This window comes from Pan paniscus, chromosome 4, assembly GCF_029289425.2.
Source record: "Pan paniscus chromosome 4, NHGRI_mPanPan1-v2.0_pri, whole genome shotgun sequence".
Classification (NCBI taxonomy): domain Eukaryota; kingdom Metazoa; phylum Chordata; class Mammalia; order Primates; family Hominidae; genus Pan; species Pan paniscus.
In genome coordinates this window covers 51494360-51508088 of record NC_073253.2, presented here as the reverse complement: position 1 = coordinate 51508088, position 13729 = coordinate 51494360, and the positions used below count along the sequence as shown (strand labels likewise).

Here is a 13729-nt window from a genome sequence, read left to right as displayed (position 1 = left end):
AGGCAGGAGAGTGGCGTGAACCCAGGAGGCGGAGGTTGCAGTGAGCCGAGATCGCGCTACTGCACTCCAGCCTGGGCGACAGAGCGAGACTCCGTCTCAAAAAAAAAAAAAAGGAATAGAAGAATAATTATCTTGAACAGATACAAAGCTCCAGCTACAAAGTAGATAATCCACAAAAAGACAGAATTGAGAACCAGGAGAAACTCAGACCCACAGAATGAAGCTTATCGTGCAGAAGACAGCCCGTGAATCCTAGAAAATTATTTGATTCATTTAACAAATAATTCAACAAATTCCTTTTGTGCCTCATCATTCACTCCGTAAACATTTATTGAGCTCCAACTGTGTATCAAACACTGCTAGGGATTCTAAGTAAGAAACTTACTTCAAAGTGTATTATATTGACAGAGATGGACAGAAACTCCAAAACGCTGTAAATACGATAACGTATTGGTCATTGTGATAGGACAGTGTACCTGACTATAAACTCCGTGTGTACCAGGGCCATAATATCCACATCTGTTTTGCCAGCCAGTGTAATGGCTCTTTTAAATTTTTCTGTGTGTATTCTGTTTGGTTGAAGAAATAGCTTCTTCCTGTCATTACTAAAGCTAACTCTCTTTTGAGCAATTCATTGTGTACATTCCCAAACCTTGGTCTTAGGCGCTTCTTTCTTTGATGTAGTTCTAAGTCAGAAAAAAAATCTCGTATACCCTAGTAGCATCTTCAACTATATGTTTCATTTCATTAATCATTGTTATTCCACAATTCTAAAGAGTACACTGTGCTAGGCACTTCCAAATGTTAATAGGATGGACATGGCCTGGAGAGGTGGCTCATGCCTGTAATCCCAGCACTTTGAGAGGCCAAGGCGGGCGGATCACTTGAGCTGAGAAGTTTGAGATCAACCTGGGAAACAAAGTGAGACCCCGTCTCTACAAAAAATACAAAAATTAGCCAGGCGTGGTGGTGCAGGCCTGTAGTCTCAGCTACTCGGGAAGCTGAGGTGGGCGCCTCACTTGAGCCCGAGAATTTGTAGTGAGCCAAGATTGCACCAACCTAGGCGACAGCATGATACCCTGTTTAAAAAAAAAAAAAAATTAACATGACACAAAACCCTGTGTGTGATTTGTTATTGTTGTTGTTGTTGGGTTTTTTGGTTTTGTTTTTTTGAGACGGTCTCACTCTGTCACCCAGGCTGGAGTGCAGCGGCATGATCTCAGCTCACTGCAACCTCCGCCTGCCGGGCTCAAGCGATGCTCTCACCTCAGCCTCCCGAGTAGCTGAGACGACAGGCATGAACCATCTTGTCCAGCTAATTTTTGTAATTTCTGTAGAGGCGGGGTCTCACTTTGTTCCCCATGCTGATCTCAAACTTCTCAGCTCAAGTGATCTGCCTGCCTTGGCCTCTAGTTGCATTTCTTCTGTGAAATAAAAGGCAAGTTCTTCTGTAGAGAAGGAGCTGTGGAGGTGGTAGGACAAGGGGCATGAGTGCGGAGAAGGTTTGAAGATCCTTTATGTGCAATGGGAGAGGAAGATTAGAGGGAACTCAAGAAGACATGGCATGTCTTCCAGCTAAATGTGGAGCCCAGTATCTCCAATGTGTACTGCTGTGTAACCACAGCCTGGAGACAAGAGCAGAGAAGGCAAAATTGTTCTTTTGATTCATCAATGAATGACCACTATTGCTCCCTAGAATAACATTGTAGGCCTTTCAAATTAAGTTCCTATTTACCTTACTTATTTACTTCCCAACGTTATCAAGTTCCTTTTTCTTCCTTAAACATCTTTATACCTCGGCTTTGTGAGTGCTCTTCCCTTTGCATTCTCAACCTTCCCCTGGCTAACTTTTGTTTGCTGTTAAAGACACAACTCATATATATAATATAAATATATATATTTAAATGTAAATATAAACATATATAAATATAAATATATATATATATATATTTTAAGATAGAGCCTTGCTCTGTCACCCAGGCTGCAGTGCAGTGCCATGATCTTGGCTCACTGCAACCTCAGCCTCCCAGATTCAAGCTATTCTCATGCCTCAGCCTCTCAAGTAGCTGGGATTGCAGGCGTGCACCACCAACACGCTGGCTAATTTTTTTTTTTTTTTTGTATTTTTAGTAGAGATGGGTTTTCACCATGTTGCCCATGCTGGTCTTGAACTGGCCTCAAGTGGTCTGCCCGCCTTGCCCTCCCAAAGTGCAGGGATTACAGGCAGGAGTTACCGTGCCTGGCTTCAAATGTTATATTTTTAAAATAGTGGCCCAGGCTGGGTTGCAGTGAGGCAGACGTTGCAGTGAGTGGAGTTTGCTCCACTGCACTCCAGCCTAGGTGACAGAATGAGACTCCGTCTCAAAGAAAGAAAGAAAAGAGGGAGGGAGCGAAGGAAGGAAAGGAAGAAGGAAGGAAGGAAAGGAAGAAGGAAGGAAGGAAGGAAGGAAGGAAGGAAGGAAGGAAGGAAGGAAGGAAGGAATCCTGAATACTATAAACAAGATTCTTCTATGAATGTATTCTTTAGAATGATCTAAATATGTGGCTGGGCATGGTGACTCACGCCTATAATCCCAGCACTTTGGGAGGCCAAGGCGGGTGGATCATTTGAGGTCAGGAGTTCGAAACCAGCCTGGCAACATGGTGAAACCCTGTCTCTACTAAAAATACAAACATTAGCTGGGTATGGTGGTGTGCGCCTTTAATCCCAGCTACTCTGGAGGCTGAGGCAGGAGGCAGAGGTTGCGGTGAGCTGAGATTGCGCCACTGCACTCCAGTCTGGGCAACAGAGTGAGACCCTGTCTCAAAAACAAAAACAAACAAACAAAAAAGAATGATCTAAATATTTTTAGATCATCGTAAAGACTATGTTAGATTAATACAATTAATTAAAAAAGATGATTATGGTCTCTGTTTAATACCAGCATAGGTGTAAACCTTGTCAGTGAATATTACATAATTGATACCTCTCAAAAACATTTGTCAGATAAATGTTTCCACATCATTACCATTGTTAAAAGAGAAACTAAGGCACAGTAAAATCTTAAAATGTTTATTTGAGCAGACAGTGATTCATGAATCAGTTTGGGACTCTGTTAAAGGCGCACCAAAGAAAGGCTTTTATAGGGTGAATGTGGAAGCGTGGCAAATAAAATACACTGAGTTGGGTTTTGGTTTGCTTCTGTAGGAACCCAGGGTGCTGGAGCAGCCTCAGTCTAATGGCCTATTAATTATTTTAACATCATAAAATAATGTATATCATGTTGCAAAATAAAGCTTTTAGAAGGTTTCCAAATACAATAAAAACCAAATTATTAGGGTACATAGAATTCTATTTGTGGGTTAGAGTCTATTTTTATTTTTACTATTTATTTATTTTTGAGATAGGGTCCTGCTCTGTCGCCTAGGCTGGAGTGCAGTGGCACAATCATGGCTCACTGCAACCTCCCTGTCCAGGGCTCAAGCGATCCTCCCACCTCAGCCTCCAGAGTAGCTGAGACCACAGGTTCATGGTACCATGCCCAGCTTATCTTAGTATTTTTTGTAGAGATGGCATTTTGCCTAGGTTGATTTTGAACTCTTGAGCTTAAGTGATCCTCCCACCTCAGCCTACAGAAGTGCTGAGATCAGAGGTGTGAGCTACCACACCTGGCTAGAGTCTATTTTTATATTGTATATTTATATTTATGTATTTTTTATTTTAAACAATATTTTATAGTATAAATAAATAAAAATATTTTATTTTATAAAGTGGTGCATGCTCCTAATCCCAGCTTCATTAAGGAGACTGAGATGGGAGGAACACTTGAGCCCAGGAGTTTGAGACCAGCCAGAGCAACATAGCCAGAGACCCTGTCTCTAAAAGCAAAAAAGAAAAAAAAAGCCCTTTTCCAAGTTATTACACACTCTGAATAATTGATATTTAAAACTGTTGGCCAGGCGCGGTGGCTCACGCCTGTAATCCCAGCACTTTGGGAGGCCGAGGCGGGGCGGATCACGAGATCAGCAGAACGGCGTGAACCCAGAAGGCGGAGCTTGCAGTGAGCTGAGATCGGGCCACTGCACTCCAGCCTGGGCGACAGAGCGAGACTCCGTCTCAAAAAAAAAAAAAAAAAAAGAAAGAAAGAAAACTGCTGCAGAAACTTTCACCTTGTGAATGCGTAAGGGTTTACTAAATCATGCCTATTCCATTGTTCTTATAAAAATAGAGCCATAGACATTTTAGTTTATACCTGAAAAATATTTTCAATACTTTGAATTGGTTCTCTAGTATAGATTTCCAGGCATGGAATTATTTACTCAAACTGCGTGAACATTTTAGTCTTTGAATATAAATTGACAAATTATTTTCTTTTTTATTTTTTGAGACGGAGTCTTGCTCTGTTGCCCAGGCTGGAGTGCAGTGGCACAATCTCTGCTCACTGCAACCTCTGCCTCCCAGGACTGATTTACATAATCAGTCCTTATGGAAATAACAAACTTGTTTCAAGTTTATTATAAACAAAAATGAATCTAGAAATTCTGTTAATTTATAAGCATCTAATGAGCTGTATTATAATGTAGAGTTATCCAAGACTCAATTTTATGCAAGTTAAAATAATAAATGAAGGGTAGCAAATTAGAGAGCCTATAACTTTTGAGCATGTATTCTATTGCTGCTTCAGCAAAGTACCACAAACCTAATTAGTGGCTTAAAACAAGATACATTTATTAATTTAGAGTTCTGGAGGTTAGAAGTCTAAAATTGTTTTCATGTCTGAGTTTCTTCTGGAGGCTGTAGAAGAGAATCAGTTTCCATGACTTTTCCAGCTTCTATAGGCTTTCTGCATTCCTTGGCTCATGGCCCTGGCATCCCTCTGACATCTATTATACTGGCATATTTTCTTGTCTTGGACACTCCAGCCTCCCTCTTATAAAGACCCCTCTGATTACATTGGACCTAGAGGATAATCCAGCATAATCTTCCCATAGTAAGATTATCCTGGATAATTTAATCACATTGGCAAAATCCCTTTTGCTCTGTAAAGTAACATATTCACAGGTTTTGGGGATTAGGACATGGACATCTTTTATTCTACCTACCACAAAACATAGATCTAAATTTGTTTAGAAATGGAGAACCTCGAGCCTCACCTCAGGCCAAATGAATCATGAACTGTATTTTGACAAGATCCCTATGTGATTCTATGAACACTTAAAATTTGAGAAGTACTATCTTTCTTTTTTATTTTTTTTTTGAGACAGAGTTTTGCTCTGTTGCCCCCAGGCTGGAGTGCAATGGTGCAATCTCGGCTCACTGCAACCTCTGCCTCCCGGGTTCAAACCATTCTCCTGCCTCAGCCTTCTGAGCAGCTGGGATTACTGGCATGTGCCACCACGCCCAGCTAATTTTTGTATTTTGGGTAGAGACAGAGTTTCTCCATGTTGATCAGGCTGGCCTCGAACTCCCGACCTCAGGTGATCCGCCTGCCTCAGCCTCCCAAAGTGCTGGGATTACAGGTGTGAGCCACCTCTCCAGGCCTGAGAAGTACTATCTTTCAATAAAATCAGAAGATACAGTTAAGCAAAAAGAAAATAAAGCATGGTCACAATACCCATCCAACTAGTGATAAACCCTCTTAGCATTTTGGCATTTATTTATTTCCAAAAGTGGGACATTCTGAACATAATGTTTTGCAACCCTCTTTTTTCACAATGCATTGTGCATGTGTAAACATGTCAACAAATACACGTCAAGATAATTTTATTTTGTTTAATTAATTAATTAATATATATTTTTTGAGACAGAGTCTCCCTCTGCCGCCCAGGCTGGAGTGCAGTGGCACGATCTCGGCTCACTGCAACCTCTGCCTCCTGGGTTCCAGCAATTCTCCTGCCTCAGCCTCCCGAGTAGCTGGGATTACAGGCGCCTGCCACAAAGCCCAGCTAAATTTCTGTATTTTTAGTAGAGACAGGGTTTCACCATGTTGGCCAGGCTGGTCTCGATCTCCTGACCTCCAGCAATCCACACGCCCCGGCCTCCCAAAGTGCTGGAATTACAGGCATGAGACACTGCGCCCGGCCTATTTATTTTTTCTTGAGATGGAGTCTCACTCTGTCGCTTAGGCTGGAGTGCAGTGGTGCGAACTCGGCTCACTGCAACCTCCGCCTCCTGGCCTCAAGCGATTCTTCTATCTCAGTCTCCTGAGTAGCTGGGATTACAAGCGCATGCCACCACGCCAGGCTAATTTTTGTAGTTTCAGTAGAGACAGGGTTTCACCATGTTGGCCAAGCTGGTCTTGAACTCCTGACCTCAGGTGACCTGTCTGTCTTGGTCTCCCAAAGTGCTGTGATTACAGGTGTGAGCCACTGTGCCCGACCTCAACATAATTTTAAATGGTCAATTTGTATTTTATTATGTATGGATGTATTGTGATTTAATCATTTGTGTCATTGGTGGTTGTTTAGGTAATTTTATCTTTTTACTTTAAAAAACAGCCCTTGTGTGATCGACATTCTCAGAATGCAGAGCTTGGTTCAGATCCTAACATGGCCTTTTACTAGCTGTTTGACGTTAGGTGGGCTACTTGACTTCTCTGTGCTTCAGTTTCTTCATCTGTGAAGTGGACATAAAGAAAATACCTACCTCATAAGGGTTGTTCTGAGGATTAAAATAGATAATTCCCATAAAGATCTTAAAACCGTACCTGGAATATTCTAAATTAGCAATAAAGGTTTTCTATTATTAATATTTTTGAACACTCTGCTATTTCCTTACAACTTCTTTTACTATTATTATTATTATTTTGAGACGGAGTTTCGCTCTTATTGCCCAGGCTGGAGTGCAATGGCGCGATCTCGCCTCACTGCAACCTTTGCCCCCAGGGTTCAAGCGATTCTTCTACCTCAGCCTCCCGAGTAGCTGGGATTACAGGGGTGCACCATCATGCCCAGCTAATTTTTTATATTTTTAGTAGAGATGGGGTTTCTCCTTGTTGGTCAAGCTGGTCTCCAACTCCTGACCTAAGGTGATCTGCCCGCCTCGGCCTCCCAAAGTGCTGGGATTACAGGCGTGAGCCACTGTGCCTGGCCTTACTATTATTATTTTTAAGAAATATATAGTTGGTGTGTATTTTTAATTAATTAATTTATTTATTTTGAGACGGAGTCTATTTATTTATTTATTTATTTATTTTGAGACGGAGTCTCGCTCTGTTGCCCAGGCTGGAGTGCAGTGGAGCAATCTTGGCTCACTGCAACCTTTGCCTCCAGGGTTCAAGCGATTCCCCTGCCTCAGCCTCCTGAGTAGCTGGGATTACAGGCGCCCGCCACCGCGCCAGGCTAATTACTGTATTTTTAGTAGAGACAAGGTTTCATCATGTTGGCCAGGCTGGTCTCGAACTTCTGACTTCGTGATCCGGCCGCCTCGGCCTCCCAAAGTGCCTGGATTACAGGTGTGAGCTACTGTGCCCACCCCTTATTATTTTTGAAATGGGTGTGTGTGTGTGTGTGTGTGTGTGTGTGTGAACTCTCTATATGTCCCAGGTTGGCTTCGAATTCCTGGGCTCAAGTGATCCTCCTGCTTCCATATCTGGAGTAGCTGGGACTACAGGCGCGTGCCACTGCGCCTGAGTAAGTTCTCTTTTTAAGGATAAGAAAATTTAGGTGACTATGCTAGCTTTTAGCAGAGGCAAGCAGAACTGGATTTATGTCCTTTTACATTTTTCCACTCTTGCTATTACTCAGGAGTAAGCGCCAAGCAATTTGGGTAACTTAAAAAATAAATATTTGCGGGAGGGAGGGTGGACTGATGGGAGTAATATTCTTTAAATAACTCTTCTCTGCTGTGACGGATCCGCTATTGATATCTAGAATAGAAAGCGTGAAATGGTTCTGATTGAAGCTTCAATCAACCCGGGAAACAATTGAGCTCCCTGGGAGTCGGAGAAACCAGACCTATGGTTTCCATGGTGACAGATCCGGCTAGTCCGGACTCCTGGCTCTTTAAACTGCGCAAGCGCACACAACTGATTTGGATACCCCGCGCCTTTTGGTTCGAAGAGAAAGCCCCTCCTTCCCCTTCCCGCCGTTCGCCTATCGCCTTCTCTCTCTGCCGGTCGCATGCGCGCTGGTCTCCTGTGACGTAGTTTTCGCGCGTCCGCGTCGTTTGGAGCTGCGACGCCAAACATGGCGTGTTCCTAGAAGCCGCTTTCGGCATCAGTAGGCGGCGGCGTGGGGTCTGGCAGCGTGGGGAGCGGGACCAACCGACGCCACTTCGTGTTGGGAAGTGGGAGCGGGAGGGCCGGGCAATTCCCGACCGAACCAAACGGTGAGGCCCCGGCCCGAGAGCCACAGAGCGCGCGGGAGTGGAAGGGAGTGGGTTGGGCACCCGAGTCCCGAGAGGCGAGGGAGGAAAAGTGGGGCTACCAGGAGATGAGGGATAACGGTAGCGAGGCAAGGGCGGCCTGCAGACTTGTCTGTTTGCGCAACCTTAGGAACCCGGGGAACTGGGGGCTGGCCGAGGCAGCCCGGGAGTGGGCAGCATGGTAGTGGAGTAATCAGGGTGCGGGGTGGGAGGGACCGTATGCTAGGCTGAGCAGAGGCGAGTGTACCCATCGTGACCGCGGTTGCGGACCTGGGTGATGCATTTGCCCTTGGGGGATAGGTGGTGCAAATTTTGAGATAAAGTGGTTATCTCGAGTATAAGACCGTTGTGCATTGTTACTGCGCACGCGACCTTGTTGCTAATAGCAATAGTGTGATAGCTTTAAACATTAGACCCTTACATGCTTTTAATGAAAAAGTGAAGGTAGTTGTCCGTTTATAGAGAGGAGCTTCATGGAGAGGTATGGCCGCCAATTCTCAAGCTCAGCGACTCCTGCAGATTTATATTTGGGGGTATTTGTGATTCAGCAAAACTACTTTTGCTTATTACGTGTGTCATTTTTTCTTTATTATTTTGTGACATGTTGGTGAATGAGAGAAGTACTCTCTGAAAGTGATTTGACTAAATAGCAAGGACTGGTAAATTACCTACTAGTGCCAAGGTTGCAGTTGACATACCTCCTCCCCTCCATAATTTAAACGAGCTCAGTTGTAGCGCGGTAGTGCCCTTCAGATTTCGGTTATTCTTCAGAAGGAGGAATAGTTTGTAGCCATAATGCTTTTCCCCCTCCTGGGATAGGAATTTTCTTTCTCCATTTTCATGTTATTTCAAACTTCTCTGTTCAGTAGAGGAGCTTCAGATTAAGGGCAGGGTGACTCTTCTATAGGAGACATCCATTGCATGACACATATTACATCTTTCATCACTGAGGAAAATTTCGGTGAAAGTAGAAACATTTTCCCTTTTGGTTATGATAGGACTGGTATTTTCTCTGTTTCTGCAGTAACCTAGCACAGGGTATAGTAGAAACAATTAATTATAGTAGTGGCTTGTGGCCATGTATTATAGTCTCAGGGTAGGAGGATGGTCTCCACCCTAGTTGAACTTCTAAGGCCAAAGAGAATTTTCACCACAAACACATTTGGCCGTGGTAATGTTAGAGGTTTTAAACAAATATGTAAAGATTATCTGATCATTAATAGAACAATCTTCAGATTTTATGATGTTCGAATATATTTGCATTTGGAATCAAACCAGAATGCAGCATGATCCTTGTAGGCATGTGGCTATTAAATACACTGAAGATTTTTCCAGAAACAAAATTTTTTTTTCCCAGCAATAAAAATATTCAAATTTTGGGTAAGGTAATGTTTGATTATTTGGATTTTGACCTTTGTGTTATATATTTGTACCTGTGTGTGTGTATGTATGTAACCTCACTTCTAATTTAGTGTTATTGATGGTAATATTTTTTCCTTTCTTTATCAGCTTCAAATAGGGACTGTTAATTTCAGAGCATTTAAGGAATGGCAAAACACATTTAGTGCTGGTGTGAGTCTGTAGTGTCTTTGGTTTGCTGACTATCAGACTGATTACAGATAAGTCCACAGTTATAAGCTTTGTAGAGCTTAAGTTGCATCAGTGTTCTTTACCCTTGCTACTCAAATTGTGGTATATAGCATCACCTGGGAGTTTATTAGAAATGCATGATCTCAGGCTCAATCCAGAGCTGCTGAATCAAAATCTGCAATTTTAACAAGTTATCTAGATGAAAGGAATGTTCAATAAATCTTGAGATGCACTACTTTGGTTGGTAACAGTTGAAGAACACTGAGGTAATGCACAAACCGGTATAAAAATTTATAGCATCACTTATTTTAATCTGAGGTGATCTTATGCTGATTATCCAGTCTGATGAAACTGAGGCCCAGAAAGGTAAGTGCCTTGCATAACGTCACACATACCTAGATTTATAACCCAGATTCCACCTCATTCCAGTGCTTTTCTTTTGCTGGTTACTGTCAGAGCTTGTTATATTAAAAACGGACTAAAATTCATGAATGACAGTTAGGGGTTCATTCAATAACAAACGTCTATTGGGTACTGTACAGGCAGCCTAACAATCCTGTGTGTCCCTGCTAACTGCTCCTGTTTATCATGGTGGCTATTAACCCACCACCTTTCCTCTTTATTTTTTTTGAGGCGGGGTCTCACTGTCACCTAGGCTGGAGTGCAGTGGCGTGATCTCTGCTCACTGCATCTTCCGCCTCCCGGGTTCAAGCGGTTCTCCTGCCTCAGCCTCCAGAGTAACTAGGATTACAGGCGCCTGCCACCAAGCCTGGCTAATTTTTGTATTTTTAGTAGACAGGGTTTCACCATTTTGGCCAGACTGGCCTTGAACTCCTGACCTCCCTGAACTCCACCCACCTTGGCCTCCCAAAGTGCTGGGATTACATGAGTGAGCCCGGCCCCGTCTTTACTTTTTTTTTTTTTTTTTTTTGAGATGGAGTTCTGCTCTTTTTGCCCAGGCTGGAGTGCAGTGGCGCGATCTCAACTCACTGCAACCTCCGCCTGCTGGGTTCAAGTGATTCTCCTGCCTCAGCCTCCTGAGTAGCTGGGATTACCGGCATGCGCCGCCATGCCCAGCTAATTTTGTATTTTTAGTAGAGACGGGGTTTCTCCATGTTTGTCAGGCTGGTCTCGAACTCTCGACCTCAGGTGATCCCCCTGCCTCAGCCTCCCAAAGTGCTGGGATTACAGGCTTAAGCCACCACGCCCGGCCCCCTCTTTACTCTTTACTGGATAAAGTTCCCTTCTGCTTCATAGAGGAAATGAAATACATTGAGTGGGAACTTCATTGCTTTCTGTTCTGTTTCACCTGCAAACATGAAGACCTCTATCTGTCCATCTCTAATGATATTCTGAGTTTTTTCTCCTTATGGGCAATATTTCCTTCATGTGTTTGCTAGGGCCGCCACAGCAAAATACCTTATATTGGGTAGCTTAAACAAGAGAATTTTTTTTCTCACAGTTCTGGAGGGTGGAAGTCTAAGATCAAGGTGCAGATAAGATTGGTTTCCTGTAAGACCTCCATCCTTGGCTTGCAGATGGCCACCTTCTTGCTGCCTTTTCTCGTGGTCATCCTGTGTGTACATGCACCTCTGCTGTATCTTTTTGTTTTCTTTTTCTTTCTTTCTTTTTTTTTTTTTTTTGAGACGGGGCCTCGCTCTTGTCTCCCAGGCTGGAGTGCAGTGGCCTGCTCTCAGGTCACTGCAACCTCTGCCTTCCCGGTTCAAGCGATTCTCCTGCCTCAGCCTCCTGAGTAGTTGGGATTACAGGTGCTCACCACCACGCCCGGCTAATTTTTATATTTTTAGTAGAGACGGGTTTCACCATGTTGTCCAGGCTGGTCTCAAACTCCTGACCTCAGGTGATCTGCCCGCCTCAGCCTCCCAAAGTACTGGGATTACAGGCGTGAGCCACTGCACTGGTCTGCTGTTTCTTTTTCTTATAATGGCATCAGTTATATTGGTTTAGGGCCCTACCCTAACAACCTCATCTTATCTTAATCACCTTAAAAATTTTATCTCCAAATACTGAGGGTTCGGGGGTTAGGGCTTCAACATGAATTTTTAAGGAACAGAGTTCAATCCATAACATTCAGTTACTCCTTTTTCAACTAGTACTAACTTAACAAGGATTGAAGCATACCCAAGTCTCTTATTATCTTTTTTTTTTTAATTTTTTTTTTGAGACAGAGTACTCACTCTGTTTCTCAGGCTTGAGTGCAGTGGTGCTATCTTGGCTCACTGCAACTTCTGCCTCCCAGGCTCAAGGGATCCCTCCACCTCAGCCTCTCTGGTGGCTGGGACCACAGGTGAGGCGCAGGCCACCATGCTTGGCTAATTTTTGAATTTTGTTTTGTAGAGATGGGGTTTTGCCACATTGCCCAGGCTTGTCTCAAACTCCTGGGTTCAAGCGATCCGCTGGCCTTGGCCTCCTGAAGTGTATTGGAATTATATGGGTGAGCCACCGTGCCTGGCCTCAAATCAAGTCTTATCTGAAATATACGCTCCTTACCTTAGATTCTGAGATTCCTCTTCAGCTTTATCTATAATTATTTTTCTTAGTTTTTTTTTTTTTCTCCTTTTTTTAAGAGACAAGGTCTCTTGTTACCTAGGCTGGCCTCAAACTTCAGGGCTCAAGTGATCCTGCCACTTCAATCTCATGAGTAGCTGGTACTACTTGTGTGTGCCACCATGCCCAGCTTATTTCCTTTAAGTTTCTTGAAAGAATTCTCTATATTCATTTTCTTCACCTCCTTATTGGTTAATTTTTTTTTTTTTTGGTATTTTGAAGGCTGACAGTCCATAGTAGTGGTGATCACCATTGATATCTTTGTTGCTAAATCTAATGGAATCTGTTTAATCATTTGCCATTTTAACTACTTGTTCGTTGTTGAAATTTTCTTCTTATACTTCTGGGACACCATATTTTCCTTATTTCCTTCTTAGGTTTTAGCCAGTCTTTCCGTGGTTATTTTTCTCTTTTCTGTGACCACTTTAGATGTTTGACTCTGAGGCACTACCCTGCTCTCTTCTGAAAACCTTCAGATAAAAATCCAAACTACGTAGTTTAGGAAAGAAGGACTTCAATGCACACTCTTCATGAATGGTCTCATTTGTGGTGACTTCAACTATTGCCTCTATTTTGATGACTCCCAAATCTGGCTTTTTAGCACAGGTCTCTCTTCAACGCTGACATATGTAGTTGTCTTAAAATACTTGACATTCATGTCAAAAACGTTGTGTATTTCAACCTTCCTGACATTGTTTTCCTCCTATGAGCCATGTAGGCACCAATCAATTGGAAAAGCCCAAAATCTTAATTCTTTCCCTTTATTAACTTATGTGTAACCCCTCCTCCAACTCTCCAACTATCTAATTATTTTATTTCCAACTCTCCAACTAGCCATTATTTATTTATTTATTTCTGAGACAGAATTTCACTCGTAGCCCAGGCTAAAGTGCAATGGTGCGATCTCGTCTCACCGCAACCTCTGCCTCCCAAGTTCGAGTGATTCTCCTGCTGCAGCTTTCCGAGTAGCTGGGATTACAGGCATGCACTACCATGCCCACGCCTGCCTAGTTTTTTTTTTTTTTCTTTGAGAGAGAGTTTCACTCTTATTGACCAAGCTGGAGTGCAGTGGCACCATCTCGGCTCACTGCGACCTCCGCCTTCTGGGTTCAAGTGATTCTTCTGCCTCAGCCTCCTGAGTAGCTGGGATTACAGACATGCGCCACCATGCCTGGCTAATTTTGTATTTTTAGTAGAGTATGTTGGTCAGGCTGATCTCAAACTCCT

At 43.2% G+C, this 13729-nt stretch overlaps 1 protein-coding gene across 1 annotated transcript in view; it reads left to right on the top strand.

Annotated features, from left to right (window-relative positions):
• Positions 1-8172: 8172 nt before the first annotated feature.
• The window catches only part of IPO11 (importin 11), a 212552-nt gene continuing 206995 nt past the window's right edge, over positions 8173-13729 (top strand). The window contains exon 1 of the mRNA XM_003827413.5: positions 8173-8308. The gene's annotated coding sequence lies outside the window, so the exon portion shown is untranslated. The remainder of the gene's footprint in view (positions 8309-13729) is intronic.